We start from the raw sequence: 17,306 nt of genomic DNA, 5'->3' as shown, positions 1-17,306 counted from the left end.
GAAATAACCAATGATTTTTAGAAGTACATATAAGAAACGTGTATAAAAGAAAAAACAGGAATGATGAACTTGGGGCTGAATATCATGATAGCCACAAACTGGAGGAGTCAAGGAAATGATTGCCAAGGTTCTAGCTCTTGCTTGATAGGGTAGTTTCATGGATGTTTATTACATTATGAAATAATTAACAGGTTCTCGAGTAGCTAGTATTAGGTTTGTCTTCTGTCTATAAACAACTGTAAAACTGGGCAGAATATGAAACAACCACTTTAATGTGTTGGACAAGACAGAACATAAGGCTAAGATTCTTAAGAAAGAGGTAAGCTTCACATTAGCTTTCCACCTGGAAACAATCTTCCAACTGTAGTATTAGGAACTGGAGTCCAAGCAGAAGCATTGGTTTCACAGAGCATAAGCAGCACAGTCTGCTGTTAAAAATAGAGATTAAAATTCAGGCTTGTTAAGACAGCTAGAATTTTGTTTTTGTTTTTGTTTTGCTCTACACATTCATAGAAACTTCTTTAGTAATGAACTGCAGAAATAATCCCTGAAAGTATGGTCTTGGCAGCTAGAATTTTTGATGCAAAGTACTAGGACAAAAGAGAGCTAAGTGAAAATCAGCTCCAGAAATAGGAATAGAAGTTTTGCTCTTGTTCCTGCCCAGACTCTAAGCAGTACATATGCAGGCTATCTGGAGCCTGGCAGACTGCACCTGCTGAGGGCTGAAAGTTGAAGAGAAATTTCAGAAGTCACACCCTACTATAAAACTCTCTGATCAAGCAAGCTTGGAGAGATATTTGTGAAAAATCCCAGGGCATTCAGTTGAGGCCTCACAAAGGCCATGCATTAACAGTAAAAAAACCATACCCTAGAAGTAAGGGCTGTGACCTATGACAAGGAAAAAAAAAAAGAGTACTCTCCAAATAAAGCCTAAAACCAAACTTTGACAAGATCGAGGTGATCCTCCTTAATTTAACTGCCTGACATAATCAAAATTAGCATCCTCAAGATGAAAACGTAATATAAAAATTCTACAATACATCATTTAGGTGTTTACCCTACAAGACTATGTTACAAGACATCCAAGGAAACAAGAAAATTAATCCATAACCATGAGAACAAAAAGTCAATAGAAGCATTAGAAACAGTCCTACAGATGACCAGAATGTTGCAACTAGCAGAGAGAAGCTTTAAAATAACACAATGAATATGTAAAAGGATTTCGTGGAAAAGTGGATAAAGTAGGAAAACAGATGGAGGAATTTCAGCAGATTAATAGGAACTTTAAAAAATGACAATTCTAGAAGCGAAACATGCAATAATAGAAGTGTAGAATACACTGCACATGATTAACAGTAGAATGGAATAAAATAATAGGTGTCCTACACCTTCTTCTTATCCAAACTATATGTAACTTTTGAGAAGTAATACAGAGGTAGACACTCTGACATTATTATATAATAGAGTGAGAGATGTTGAGATTGATATCTGTGTTCTCACAAATCACATGATGAAAACAAAAGCTACCTAATAGTTTAGTCTTGTTGAAACCAATATGGATAATAAATTATGCTAAGAGGCAGGAAATATTACTTTAAAATTCAGACTATTTTCTTTGGCTTCTCCTTTTGTTATAATGCTGTAGGGTCACGTACCTCAGGAAAACAGCTGTACTAATTCTAAATCACAACTTCTAATGACTTTTGCTTACATGTAGTTTAAACCTTGCTAGCAGAAAAGGAAGTGAGAAGGATTTCAAGCAGGTGAAGGATCTGATATGCTATTGCTGGCTTTGAAAATAGAGGGAACAAGGCCTGGCACAGTGGCTCATGTCTGTAATCTCAGCACTCTGGAAGGTGGAGGTGGGTGGATCTCTTGAGCTCAGCCGTTTGAGACCAGCCTGGGCAACATGGTGAAACCCCATTTCTACAAAAAATACAAAAATTAGCCAGGCATGATGGCTTGTACCTATAGTCCCAGCTATTTGGGGGCCTGAGGCGGTAGAATCACTTGAGCCAGGGAGGTCAAAGCTGCAGTAAGTGGAGACTGCCACTGCATTCCAGCCTGGCCAGATCATGGGAGGGAGACACACTGTCTAGAAAAAAAAAAAAAAAAAAAGAAAGAAAGAAAGAAAAAAAAGAAAATGCGGGGTACTATGAGGCAAGTAATGTTAAGAATCCTCTAGAAGCTGAGAGCTGTCCCCAGCTAACAGCCAGTAAGGAAAGAGTAACATCAGCGCATATCTGTGAAGAACTGGGTTCTGGCAGCAATCTGAATTGTTTGGAGGTACAATTCAGATAAATGCCAATGCTAGTCCACACCTTGATTTCATCCTTGTGAGACACTAAGCAGGGAACTCAAACAAGCCCACCTGGACTTCTGATCTACAGAACTGCAAGATAGTAAACAGGTGGAGTGTTTTAAACCACCAAGCTATGGTAATTTATTAGACAACATTAGACAACTAACATATAGTGCATTTGTATTAAGTGTTTTATAAAGTAACGAATCCTCTTTGCATTAACCGTCATTTTAAAAAATGTAGAGAAAATTAAAAGATTCATGCGTTCATGCAGGTGAACAATTCCATATAATCTGTGCACTGTACTATCAAACCGTGGTACCACTTTTCATCGAAACTGCTCATCTATACATTTGTTGCAACGCCAACACTAAAAAATACAAATAAGAATGTCCTTAGTTGTGTGTGTTTCATGGGAAATATGGTAACTTTTTTTAAAGCACACATTTCTCTGTGTGAATTTTCATCATCAGATTTACATTTTGTGCAACTAGTTTTTATAACAAGCTGTTCAACTTCTCTAGAAAAGGTAGTGTGTCCTATTTTTATGTTCATCATGTTTTGTTCTAAAATTAAGATATAACTCAGAAAGACCCAAAAAATTATTGCTGAGAAACTTATTGCAAAAAATACATTGTGTGGCATAGGAAATTTTATTTATTTTTTTATTTAGAGATGGGGTCTCAGTCTGCCACTTAAGCTAAAGTGCAGTAGTGCAATCATGTCATGGCTTACTGCAGCGTTCAATTCCTAGGCTCAATGATCCTCCTGCATCAGCCTCTCAAGTAGCTGGGATGACAGGTGCACACCACCATGACTGGCTATTTTTTTTCTTTCTTTCCTTGTTTTTGTAAAGAGGGGGATCTCACGATATTGCCCAGGCTGGTCTCAAACTCCTAGCCTCAAGGATCCTGCTGCCTGGGTCTCCCAAAGGGGTGGGATTACAAACACCACGCCCAGCTGGAAAACGTATTAATTTAAAAGATCAGCCATGATTTTAAATAATTATCATAAAATTCTTCAGCACACACTTTCCATTTCTTATACTGTAATGGACACCAGTTGAAGATCAATTGATCAATTAATTTCATCTTTAACCTACTCATTCTCACTACAACCCTAAATCAAATTTCCTTTAAAAATTCCCTGTGGAAATTGTCTTTGTAATGTATGCCCACCCAGTTAGAAGGTACTGAAAAAGTATGATAGATTTTGTCTCTTCATTTTATCTTATCAGAAGTTTTCTTTTAAAATTAGATCAGTCACATCAATCTTGCATTTTCTGTGAAGAAAGTCTCTGCATATCTTGCTCATGTTTTGTTATTAGCAATAGTCATTAGAATCTAGATGAAGTAAAGGAGTAAAGAAAGAATATTTAAACGTTATATATTCTCAGTATACTCTGGTAATATAGTGATTATTTAATTAGGACATACAGTTCCAAATCAGCCACTGAACAACAGGCTAACCAATGATATTTAGAAAAGCACAATAAATTATAAAGAATGAAGCTGAGGATTACAGAAGAAGCCACATATATAATTCCCACCAGCAAGTATAGGATCAATACAACTTAAAATATAAAAGAATAGATTCCTTTTTTTGATAATGGCCAGTCAGCTCTGCTCAAGCTAACCTTGCCAGAGATGGTAAGTAAAAATCCTGGACAAAGTATGAACACACAACAATTTGAGGCCCTCAATAACAAAAAGACAAAAAATACTGGAGAGCAATTGATTCTTGGAGGAAGATGACACCAAGTGAATTTCTCATTTTTATGATTTTAATATCATAAATATATGATATTAAATATATGTTAGAAAACTCAGTCTTGGCCCGGCGTGGTGGCTCATGCCTGTAATCCCGACACTTTGGGAGGTTGAGTCGGGCAGATCACAAGGTCAGGAGTTCAAGACCAGCCTGGCCAACACAGTGAAACCCTGTCTCTACTAAAAATACAAAAAATTAGCCGGGCATGGTGGCACGTGCCTGTAGTCCCAGCTACTCGGGAGGCTGAGGCAGGAGACTCTCTTGAACCCGGGAGGTGGAGGTTGCAGTGAGCCAAGATCGCGCCACTGCACTCCAGCTTGGGCAACAGAGTAACACTCCGTCTCAAAAAAAAAAGGAAAAAGAAAACTCAGTCTTGGCCAGATGCAGTGGCTCATGCTGTAATCTCAGCACTCTGGGAAGCCGAGGTGGGCAGATCGCTTGAGTCCAGGAGTTCAAGACCTGCCTGGACAACACGGCGAGAACCTGTCTCTACAGAAAATACAAAAATTAGCTGGGCAGGATGGCGCATGCCAGTAGTCCCAGCTACACAGGAGGTTAAGGTGAGAGGATTGCTTGAGCCTGGAGCAGGAGGTGGCAGTAAGCCAAGACAGTGCCACTGCACTCCAGTCTGAGCGATAGAGTGAGACCCTGTCTCAAAAAAAAGAAAGGAAAGAAAGAAAAGAAAGAAAAAAGAAGGAAAGAAGAAAGAAAGAGAGAGAAAAAGAAAGAAAAGAGAAGAAAAGAGAAGAGAAAAGAAAAGAGAAAAGAAAAGAAAGAAAAGACCTCAGAGGCTTACTGACTTGAAATACCTGAGGAAGGAGTTTGAGCAAAAACAGACTGGAAAGTGAGGGAGATATGACAAAAAGAAAGCTAAAGAAAGAAAAAATAAAATTATGTGTATAAAAAACACTGCCAAAATCTCATGCATACACGAGAAGACTTCAAGGAGCTCTGCTGAGCACAGTGGTATGCCCCCTACAATCCCAGTACTTTGGGAGGCCATGGCAGGGGGATTCCTTCAACCCAGGAGTTTGAAGCTGCAGTGAGCAATAATTGTGCCACAGCACTCCAGCCTAGGTGACAGAATAAGACCCCCATTTCTTAAAAAAAGAAAAAAGAAAAGACTTATAATTTACAAAAATAAAAGCGCAGATAAAATTAAAACAATTAAATTACATTTTAAGCTACTGTCATCTCAAGGGAAACAGTTAATAGCTAAAGCTCAAACTAACTTCTTTTAAAAATAATCAACGCTGTCTCTACAAAAAATTAAAAAAAAAAAAAATGGTGCATGCCTGTAGTTCCAGTTACTCAGGAAGCTGAGGTGGGAGGATCACTTGAGCCCAGAGGGTTGAGGCTGCAGTAAACTCTGATCACTAGACTGCACTTCAATCTGGGCAACAGAGTAAGACTCTTTCTCAAAAAAATAAATAAATACATAAATAAGCCAACGAAAAAACAAATATCAGCATCCTTCAGAGGGACAAACTAATATCAGAGCCTGTAAAGCATTATCAGTCATGTCCAAATACACTTCAAACTTACCTGATATATTAGGAAATAGGAAAACAAGATCCATACTCAAGAGAAAAAACAATGAATGAAGACTGTGAGATAATAAACCCAGATATTAAAATTAGTAGAAAAAGATTTTAAAGCCACTATAACACCTATGCTTGAGGAAATAAAGGTAAGATTCTCAAAATGAGTAAAAAGATAGGATATCACAACAGAGATATAGTGGCTATAAAAAAGAAACAAATGGAAATTTTAGAACAAAATATAAAACATTGGAAATTAATAATTCACTAGATGAGCTTTACCTTTGATAAGAGATTCTGAAAGAAATAAAATTTAAAATTAAAGAACGCAGAAAAAAGTTGAAAAAAATTCCAAGAACTGATGGGATAATCTATAAAAATTCTAAATTACAAATAACTGAGAAATCAAAAATAGAAAACAGGGTAGAATAAACGCTACAACAATGGCCAAACTTATTAAATTAAGTTAAAAATTAAAATTTGGTTTAAAACAGAACATAAATTTATACACGTACAAAGTACAGCCAACCCAAGCAAAATAAATCCAATAAAAACACACATGTAAGCATATCATAACAAAACTGTTATAAAAAGAAGATAAAGATAAATTTTTGAAAGAAACCAAAGAAAGCAAATTAAATACAGAAAGACTATCAAGTGCCAATGACTTGTCATCATGAACCACTTACTTCTCATCAAAAATTTATGAAGGCCAGTTTAAACTACAGAAACGTAAATTTAAAAATAAACAAAAAAGACTGTCAACAATAGAATTCTATTTCCACCAAAAATATTCATAAAGAATGAAGACTAAGTAAAGGTTTTTTCAGGTAAAAGCAAATGGAGATGTGAATATCTGCATTTCAAGTAATACTAAAGGGTGTTCTCCAGGCTGAAGAAAAAGTCTATCAGATGGAAATCTGCATCTTCAGAAAATAAACTTAAAATGAGGAATATGTGAATAAATGTAAAAGACGACTCATTTCTCTTGATTTGTTTAAAATACATAAGACTGTTTAAAGCATTTCACATAAAATGGCACAATATAAACACTAAATAGATTGTGAATGATTATAAATAGATTGTGAAAGTGCAACCAATAAGAACTAATGGTAAAGAATATATGTAGCTAATAAGCAAATAGATAAATAAAAAATTGCAGCCATAAAAAAAGAATGAGATCATGTCTATTGCAGGGACATGGATAAGCTGGAAGCTAATATCCTTAGCAAATTAATACAGGAACAGAAAACCAAATACTGCATGTTCTCACTTAAAAATAGGAGCTAAACGATGAGAATACATGGACACATAGAGGAGAACAACACACACTGGGGCCTTTTGGAGGGTGGAGGGTGGGAGGAGGGAGAGGATCAGAAAAAATAACTAATGGGTACTAGCCTTAATACCCAGGTGATGAAATAATCTGTACAACAAACTCCTATGACACAAATTTACCTCTGTAACAAATCTGCACATGCACCCCTGAACTTAAAATAAAAGTTAAAAAAAATGAGTTCCACAATGTATTCATATAATTCAAAAATATGGCAGGAAGAAGCAAAAATAAAAGTGGAACAAAATCCATAAAACAAATACCTAAATTCAAATATATCAATAATTATATTAAATGTTAATGAACTAAATACTCTATGTAAAAGGGAAAAATTGTCGAAGTGGATGAAAAAAGTAAGAGCCAATTATGCTCTTAAAGTGATAAAAGATACATTGTATATAAAAGCCACAGATACATTGACAGTTAATGACTAGAAAAAGACACACTAGAGAAACAGTATGCATACACGGTTATATTAATATCAAATAAGATGTTTTTGTTTTTGTAACAGGAGCATTTTTCACTATTGAGACAAAAAAAGGAAAGGACATAGGGTGCTAAGCTATCCTAGTGATCTCCCTGAACACCTTCAACTAAGGGTTAGACCCATAAGACAAAAACAGGACTCTGAGGCTTTTTGTGAGTCCATAGATCCAGTTGAGGCTGAAACTAGTACTATCAGTTTTGTTTTGTTTTGTTTTGTTTTCAGTTATGTGAACTGATAAATACTATTTTTCCTTAAGCAATTTTTAGTTGGGTTTTCCATTTCAGCAAAAGAATAATCACTGGTCAGGACTCTACCTGAGCCTCACTTTCCTTAATGGTATGACGAAACTTGTAATACCACCTTGCAGGGTTTGAAAAGAAAAAAAATGGCAATTAATGTAAAAGATAAAGCCCAGAAAAGATGCCCCCAAAATGGTATTTAATACTATTAACTACCAAAGACAAGCTTACAAAAATTAGATTTCATATCATTATGAAAGCAAAAAGCAAAGGAAGCAAAGCAAGGTGTGAAAATTCTCTGGAGCTCCTCTATGTTCAGAGTAGGCCAATTGGTTGAGGTCAGTGCTCAGTGAAGCCTAGGATGTGGCTTGGACTATTCAGAGTTACACAATTAGAAAGGATCACTGACCTTGAGTCACTCTGCAACTAGTTTTTCTCCAATGAGTGTTCCCTGACACTGTGTGTTATTAGCCACATAGAAGGAAAAGAAAAGCCTTCTTGCAGGTCAAAGATGAGGAGCCTTCTCACCTCTTTTCTCTTTACTTTGATATGTGTCTTTTAAAAAAATCATTGACTATTCATATTTGGAAGGGGAAGCAAATGCTGTAAACCAAGAATAAACATAGAACAAATACAAAAAACATTAATATTAATAAGACTTATACACAAACAGTAATACCAAGGAAACGAGAAACATTTCACAAAGCTTTTCCTATAATGTCAATTAATCAAGAAAACATAGGCCAGGCACGGTGGCTGATGCCTGTAATCCCAGTACTTTGGGAGGCCAAGGCAGGAGGATCACTCGAGCTCAGGAATTCGAGACCAGACTGGGAAACACAGTGAGACCTCATCTCTATAAAAAATGAACAAAATTAGCCAGGTGCAGTGGCTTGCACCTGTAGACCCAGCTACTCAGGAGGCTGAGGTGGGAGGATTGCTTGAGCATGGGAAGATGAGGCTGCGGTGAGACAAGGTTGTACCACTGCACTGCAGCCTGAGCAACAGAGCAAGACCCTGTCTCAAGAAAAAAAAAAAAGAAAATAAAACATAAATATCACAAATGTGTAGATATCCAGTAACAGAGCTTTAAGGCACATAGAGCAAAAGCTGACAGAATTTAAAAGACGATAAATTCTATAATCATATTTAAAATTTTTTAACACATTTCTTTCAGCAATTGAGAGAAAAAATAGGATAAAAAGTCATTGAGACATAAGATCTGAACAATACTATTAAACATCATGACATAATTGATATTTATAGACCACAACATCCAGCAAGTACAGAATACCCATTCCTTTTAAATACATGTGGAATGTTCAAGATAGTCCTCACAGTGGGCAGTAGAACCAATACCAATAATCTTAAACTGATTGAGATTATACAGGTATGTTCTCTCATTAGAATAAAATGTCATCATAAAAAATAGTAAAATATTTCTCTCACCAGAATAAAATGTTATCATAAAAAATAATAAGATATTTTTAAATTAAATCTTTAGAAATGACCATACTTTAAAATAATCCATGAATCAGAAGAAATCATACAGTTCCACCTTCTGAAACTTTAAAAAGAAGAGGAAATTAAATCCATAATAAGTAGAAGAAAAGGAGTAATTAAGGCAGGAACAGTAATCATTGAAATGGTAGATAAACAAGAGAGAAAAGTAACGAAATAAATAAAAAAAAAAAAGATGATACACTCCTAGGTAAACTGATAGGCAAATGAGAGAAAGATCACACATCACAAAATAACAGTATCAGAATAAAACAAGGGTCGTCCCTATTAGATCCATAGATATTAACAAGATATAAAGAAATATGAAATTTATAACAACAAATAGTCAACTTAAATAAAAATAAAAATTTACTGAAAAACATAACTGACCATATTGAGAAAGATTGAACAGAAAATCTAATCAATCCTATTTATCTTAAAGAAATTGAATTCTTTTTAAAATTTGTAGTATTTTTGTCATCATATTGTTATTACCTTTTTCTTTCCAACTTTAATTTTCGGTTGGGGGTACATGTGCAGGTTTTTTACATGAGTAAACTTGGGGATCTGGTATATAGACTATTTCATTACCCATGTAATGAGCATAGTACCTGATAGGTAGTTTTTCCATGCTCATTCTCCTCCTATCCTCCATCCGCAAGTAGACCTCAGTGTCTACTCTCCCCTTCTTTGTGTCCATGTGTATTCAAGCTTAGCTCCGATTCGTAAGTGAGAATATGCAGTATTCGGTTTTGTGTTCCCGCATTAAATTGGTTAGGATAATGGCCTCCAACTCGATCTATGTTGCTGCAAAGGACATAATCTCATACTTTTTATGGTTGTATAATATTCCATGATGTATATGTATATTTTCTTCCTCCAGTCTATTATTGATTGACATCTGGATTGATTCTATGCTTTTTCTATTGCGAATAGTGCTGCAATTAACATATGCATGCATGTGCCTTTATGGTAGAACAGTTATATTCCTTTGGGTATATACCCAGTAATGGGATTGCTGGGTTGAGAAATCTCCAAACTGCTTTCCACAGTGACTCAACAAATTCATGTTCCTAACAACAGTGTATAAACATTCTCTTTTCTCCACAACCTTGCCAGCATCTGTTATTTTGACTTTTTAATAACAGCCATTCTGACTGGTGTAGATGGTATCTCATGCTGGTTTCTGATTTGCATTTCTCTAATGATTAGAGCTGTTTTAACATTTTTTAAACTATCAACAGTATTTCACACAAAATTAGAAAAAAGAAAAAAAAAAAAGATTCTTAAATTCACATAGAACCAAAAAAGAGCCCAAATAGCCAAAGCAATCCTTAGCAAAAAGAACAAAGCTAGAGGCATCATCACATTATCCAATTTCAAACTATACTACAAGACTACATTAAACCAAACAACATGGTACCAGTACAAAACCAAATATAAAGTCCAACAGAACAGATTACAGAACCCAGAAATAAAGCCACACAACTACAACCATCTGATCTTCAACAAAGTTGACAAAAAAGCAATGGGGAAAGGGGACTCCGTATTCAATAAATAGTGCTGATATAACTGGCTAGCCATATGCAGAAGATTGAATCTGGATCCCTTCCTTTCACCACCTACAAAAATCAACTTAACATGGATTAAAAACATAAATGTAAAACCCAAAACTTTTTTTAAAAAAAACAAAAACAGAAAATACCATTCTGGACTAGGACCTGGCAAAGATTTCATGACATAAAGGCTCCAAAAGCAATTGCAACTGAACCAAAAATTGACAAGTGGGACCTAATTAAACTAGAGAGCCTCTGCACGGCAAAAGAAATTATCAACAGACACCTACAGAATGGGAGAAAATATTTGTAAACTATGCATTTGACAAAGGTCTAATATCCAGAATCTATAAGGAACTTAAACAAATTAACATGCAAAAACCCAAAAGTCCATTAAAACATAGGCAAAGCACATGAGCAGACACATCTCAAAAGAAGACATACATGCAGCCAAAGAAATTGAATACTTTATCAAAATTTTCACATACAGAAAACTTTATGTCCAGATGGTTTTGCTGGTGAATTATATCAAATATTTAAGGAATAAATAACACCAATCTTGATACCAACTGTTCATCCAGTAGAGAAAAAGCAAATGCCAAACTCATTTCATGAGACCAAAATAACCCCAATGCCCAAACCTGTCATGGACATTTCAACTTAAGAAAACTAAAATCTCTCATGAACATAAATGCAAAAAAAAAAAAAAAACCTATGAAAATCACAGAAAATCTACACCAGCAATATATAACATGGAAAATATCCCATGAGGTGGTATTTAACCCAGAAATGCAAAGTTGGTTTCATATTCAAAAACTAAACTTATACAATTAGCATTATTATGGAATCAGGAATAAAAATTATGTAATAATTTCAGTTACTGAAGACAAAGCACTTCACAAAATGCACACCCATTCCTTTTTCTTTTTTTTTTTTTTTTGAGATGGAGTCTCACTCTATCACCCAGGCTGGAGTGCAGTGGCGCGATTCTTAAAATTCTTAAATTCTTTTTAAGAATTTAAGTGGCGCGATCTCAGCTCACTGCAACCTCCGCCTCCTGGGTTCAAGTGATTCTCCTGCCTCAGTCTCCTGAGTAGTTGGGATTACAGGCACACACCACCATGCCCGGCTAATTTTTGTATTTTTAGTAGAGACGGGGTTTCACCATGTTGGTCAGACTGGACTCGAACTCCTGACCTCTTGATCTGCCTGCCTCGGCCTCTCAAAGTGTTGGGATCACAGGCGTGAGTCACCGCGCCTGGCCCATTTGTGAATTTTTTTAAAAAACTATTATTTAACAAAGAGACTCTCACAACTTCTGTTTGACATTATACTGTTGGTTGTATGCATTACAATATGGCAATAAAAAGAAATAAAAAGCATAAATACTAGAAAAGAAATAAATCTGTCTCTGCAAATGATATGATTGTTTACAAGGAATAGCATAACAAATCTACAAAGCAACTATTAGAACTAGTGAGTCAATTTGAAAAAGTTAAAAGATAAAAGGTTAATATTAAAAATAAGTTAGATTTTAATATACTAGCATCAAACAACTAGATATTGAAATTTTAAAAAGAATTCCATTTATAATGATATAAAAAACTTAAAATATGGAAATTATCACAAAGTCATACAAGATCTCTAAAAACTATGAAACATTGTTTGGATAAATTTAAGGAGACCTAAATAAATGAAGAGACACAACACTGGAAGACTCAATGTTAAGATGTTATTTCTCTCCAAATCAATCTACAAAAATACATTGCAATCCGATATTTAATCCCAGCAAACTTTTCAAATCAAAATTAACAAAGTGATTATAAAAAATATATGAGGCTGGGCATAGTGGCTCATGCCTGTAATCCCAGTGCTTCGGGAGGCCAAGGCAGAAGTATAGCAGATAGCCTGAAGCCAGGAGTTCCAGAATATCCTGGGCAATATAGCAAGACAAAAAAAAAAAAGTTTTGTCTCTACAAAATTCTACAAAAATAGTTCTAGCTACTGGGAGGCTGAGGAAGAAGGGTCACTTGAGTCCAGGAGTTGGAGGCTGCAGTGAGCTACGATCACACCACTGGGTGACAGAGAGAGACCTTATCTCAAATATATATATATTTGAAATATATATATGCAGAAGACCTGGACTATCTAACCTACTGGACAAAAAGAACAAAGGTGGAAGATTAACACTGCCTGACATCAAGATTACAAAAAGTAAGACTGGCGTATTACACAGATCAGAAATAGAACCATGCTTATACAACTATTCAATTTTCTACAAATGTGACAAATCCATCCAATGAGGAATAGAAACCTTTAAGCCTTTTCAGCAAATGGTAATGAAATAACTGGATATCCATCCAGAAACATATTAATCTTGACCCCTACCTCACACTATATGAACAAAACTTAATTTATGATGGATCATACATGTTAACTAAAAAGCTAAAACTCAAGCTTCTGGAAGATACAGAGAAAGATAGTTTCCTGACTTAAGGGTTAACAAGGATTTTTAGAGAGCAAACAGAAAATAAAAACCACAAGGGAAGACAATTAATAAATCACATTTTATTGGAATTAAAACTTCTGCTCATCAAAAGGCATTGTTAAGAAAATAAACAGGCAAACTACAGAATGGGAGAAAACATACATTATATATATATACATTCACTTACTAGTGAATTTAATTAAAAAACAGCCTAATTTTAAATATATTGGACACTTTACAAAGGAGGATACACAAATAGCCAACAACAGTATGAAAAAGTTCTTGGAGTTGTTAGTCATGAGGCAAATATAATAAAATTATCATAAGAAGATGCCACTATAAACTCACCAGAATGATAAAAATTAAAAACCTGTATCACCAAATGTTGGAAAGCATATGGCATCACCAAAACCTTCAATCATTGTTGGTGGGAGTCTAAAACTTCTTTCAATAAAGAAAATACTTAAAAACTGTAGATAAGTATCATTTAAATGTGTTTTTAAAAATGATGTGGCATTATGAAACTAAACATACATCCACCCTATGATCCACAAATTTCTCTTTTAGTTATTTGCCCAAGAGAAATAAAAATAGATGACCACAAAAAGACTACGTGAAAGTGTGGTATATTCATAAAAAGAAATACTATTCAGCAATGAAAAGGAAAAAACTACTCACACATGCCACAATATGAATGAATGTTTTAAAACTATGCTGAGTAGGCCAGGGGCAGTGGCTCATGTCTGTAATCTCTGCACTTTGGGAGGTGAGGCAGGTGGATCGCCTGAGCTCAGGGTCTTGAGACCAGCCTGGTCAACATGGTGAAACCCTATCTCTACCAAAAAAAAATTAGCTAGGCATGGTAGCACATGCCTGTGGTCCCAGCTTCTCAGGAGGCTGAAGTGGGAGGATCACTTGAGCTTAGGGGAGGTTGTCATGAGCCGAGATCACACCACTGCACTCCAGTCTGGGTGACAGAGTGAGATCACATCAAAAAATAAAAATAAAAACAAATAAATAGATGGAATTATGCTGAGTAAAGTGCCTTACCAAAAAAGAGTAGCTTCTATAAAATTTGATTATATGAAGTTTCAGAACAAGCAAAACTAATCTACACTAGTGGGGAAAAGCAGTACAACAGTTGGTTCTGGAGGCTGAAGGGAGTGGGTATTGACTGGGAAGGAGTGTGAAGAATATAACTGTGGGAATTCAGAGATTAATAAATATGTAGCCCCTAACTCAAGGAGCTCTTAGGACAGCAACTTTACCAGTAACACATAGCCAGTAAGCAGCAGACCCTAGATATGAGCATAACTGCTATGTTCAATACTACCCAACACAAAGCTACAATGTGTAGTAGAAAAATTAGGCACAAATAAATCCTTACTTAAATGCAGCAGTTTTCCTTGTCCTTTTCCATTAACTCTATGTCTGACATTTCAAAGGACTTACAATGAAATGAAAAGTTTAAAGCCATATAAGTAACTGTCCTGAGTTTAAGTAAGCAGCTGGACTTTAGTTTGTTCAAGAGTAAAATGACAGCAGTAGAATAAAAAAGTCTCCAAATGTGTTTCTTAGAACCAAACATGGGTCCCATGTCCCACTTTCTGTACCAGAGTTGCTCTACTTTTATCTGCTTTACATATTGAGTTAGACCTTGAAAGTGTTCTCTGCCCAAAACAGAAAGCATAGTTTAAAAAATACTAGGCAAAATAAAGAGCCCTCATATTTTAAGATACTATAATTTTTAACGTGCAATGGGTTTTTCTATTTTGCCCTATAAGAAATGTTCACACATTTTTCTAAAATACTTACAATTTCTCAAATTTGAAAGCAAAACTAAAATTGTGGAATTCTTTTGTTGGGGCCATGAATTTTTTGTGAGTAATTCATAGACGGATAAGAAGAAAGCTTATAGCCCACATGAAATGAATTCATTTTACTATTTAGTGAGTAGCGCCAGAATTAAAGAAGTTTACTAGTAATTATTTCCAACTTTTAAAATCCTTTATGATCATACAGAAGTTGATAATTTAAAAGTAGAGTTAACATTTACCTGTCAGTCATCACCAAAAGCAGTAGCTTTATAAAACTGTTTTCAATAAAGAAAATGCTTAAAGACTGTAGATCAGTGTCAGATTAAGGACCTACACTAATAATTGTAGTATATCGCTAAGGTCCACAGGTATTCTTGTGAAAATACTAATGACACACATATCTAAATCAAAAGCCATTTTGATTAGAAGTCTAAATAGATAATTGTGTTATAAGCTTTTATGTCTATAATAAATAATGTTATAGTTATAAAAATATTTTATAACCACAATTATGTATGATTAATAAAGTATATATATGTATATAAAATGTGTATATTAGATGACTGGGTGCTTTATAACTCGTAACACAGACTTTTCTTGCAATATAAAAAATCAGTTGTGCTGGAATCATACCAAGTCCAAACAAAGCACACTGTGTAGAGAGCACCCTGAGAACTATGAAAAGTAAGCATGTTGTTCTTTCAATGTCAAAGTAGTCATTAACGTACCATGATGAAGAATCATTATCTGTGCCAAAATTCTTGAACACAAATTACTGGTTTGATTGTAAACCAAAGCAATAATAAATGCTACAGGAATAACTTAGAACTTCTGATCAAAAATAATACTAAATAAACATTTATTTAGCAAATCACATTTTACTTCAAATATTAATGTTTTAGAAAAGTGTCAATGTTTCAATGGAAAAGAATCCACTTAAACTAAGTGAATTTAAGCTTTATATTTCACTTTTATAATTAGAGTAGCCCTGTAATTTACTTTCAAATTGCAACACCTTTGAGAGAGAATAGTACTAATAATCATCACTGGATGACTGCAGGCATAAATTGGGAGTACTCCAGGCAAACTGGATCATATGGTTATCTTACTTGTAACTGAAAAAAAAAACTACAAATATTCTTCAGTCTACTAACATTTTTTCTTTGCTTACTTTTAAATATGAAAGTCTGCATATTTCATTGTACGTATACGGAAAGACTGTTTTTAATATCTACTCTAAATTCCAGTTCTATTATGCCCCTGTGTGGCCAGAAGGCACAGCAAATTCACTGTCACACATTCAGTGGCAAAGAAATACATCTAGAGGAAAATACAGATCTCTTTATTGTATAAAAAAGATGGCTAAAAATTGGCAAATGGAAAAACTTGGAGGATGAATTTTATCACAAAAGATAGCCATCATTAGCATGTTTATTTGAATATTGCCCAAAGCAATTGATAACTCAATGCAGTGAACCATGCTAAAAAATACATCTTCTAGCATCTCAATATTTATGTTTGCTCCCAAAGACAAGCTCACAAAAATTGGATTTCATATTGAACTCAGTACTTGACTTTTTTATTAATGATAAAAGCAATTATCTTTGTGTCCTGATTAAGTAATTTCACTTGAGAGAGTTTACAATGAGAAAACTTGATAACAAAAAATTAAACTAAAGTGGCATTTCATCAAAACCTATTAAGTGAGTCAAGTGAGTTTATGCAGGATGAAGATGATTTTTTTTTTTTTTTTGCTAGACTTCCAGTTGTTTCATTTTAGTTGTAAAAGAACAAAGAATCCTGCTGCCTCCTTCATGCACTAAAATGGCACTCAAGAACCATACAATAAGAGAATAAGCTAAACACTTTCAGTATGAAAATAAGGTTTATGCTGTATGGTTTCCAACAAAAAGTTAGTCTAAAATATTTTAATAATTATTACTCATAGATAAATTTCATTTAATCATTAGTTAATGAATTCACTTAACAATCTATATTAATCTCCAGTTGGGAGACTTATGACACATACAGTATTATTGGTGGATTTAAAAATCTTTCCTCCTTTGACAAATTGAACTTGGAAATTTTTCTGGAGCAGTTATTATGGAAGATTTTCATCCTTTAATGTTTTATTGCTAATATGTCATAGAAGTCAAGTGCCTCACCATCTAAAATCCTAATGAAAGTTGAGCTGCAGATTTGGGAATAAGATTAGCTACCAAACAGAAGTCTTAGTTTAAAAACTACTTGAAAGGGCCCCCTTTTAATAA

At 34.6% G+C, this 17,306-nt stretch overlaps 1 protein-coding gene and 1 pseudogene across 22 annotated transcripts in view; both read right to left on the bottom strand.

Annotated features, from left to right (window-relative positions):
* RIMS2 (regulating synaptic membrane exocytosis 2) overlaps window positions 1-17,306 on the bottom strand; it is a 775,110-nt gene that overhangs the window by 433,632 nt on the left and 324,172 nt on the right. The window lies entirely within an intron of this gene.
* Window positions 466-563, bottom strand: LOC111551649 (annotated as a pseudogene).

This window comes from Piliocolobus tephrosceles, chromosome 7, assembly GCF_002776525.5.
Source record: "Piliocolobus tephrosceles isolate RC106 chromosome 7, ASM277652v3, whole genome shotgun sequence".
Lineage (NCBI taxonomy): Eukaryota > Metazoa > Chordata > Mammalia > Primates > Cercopithecidae > Piliocolobus > Piliocolobus tephrosceles.
Note: the sequence above shows the minus strand (reverse complement) of the source record. Positions and strands in the feature narration are given on the sequence as shown.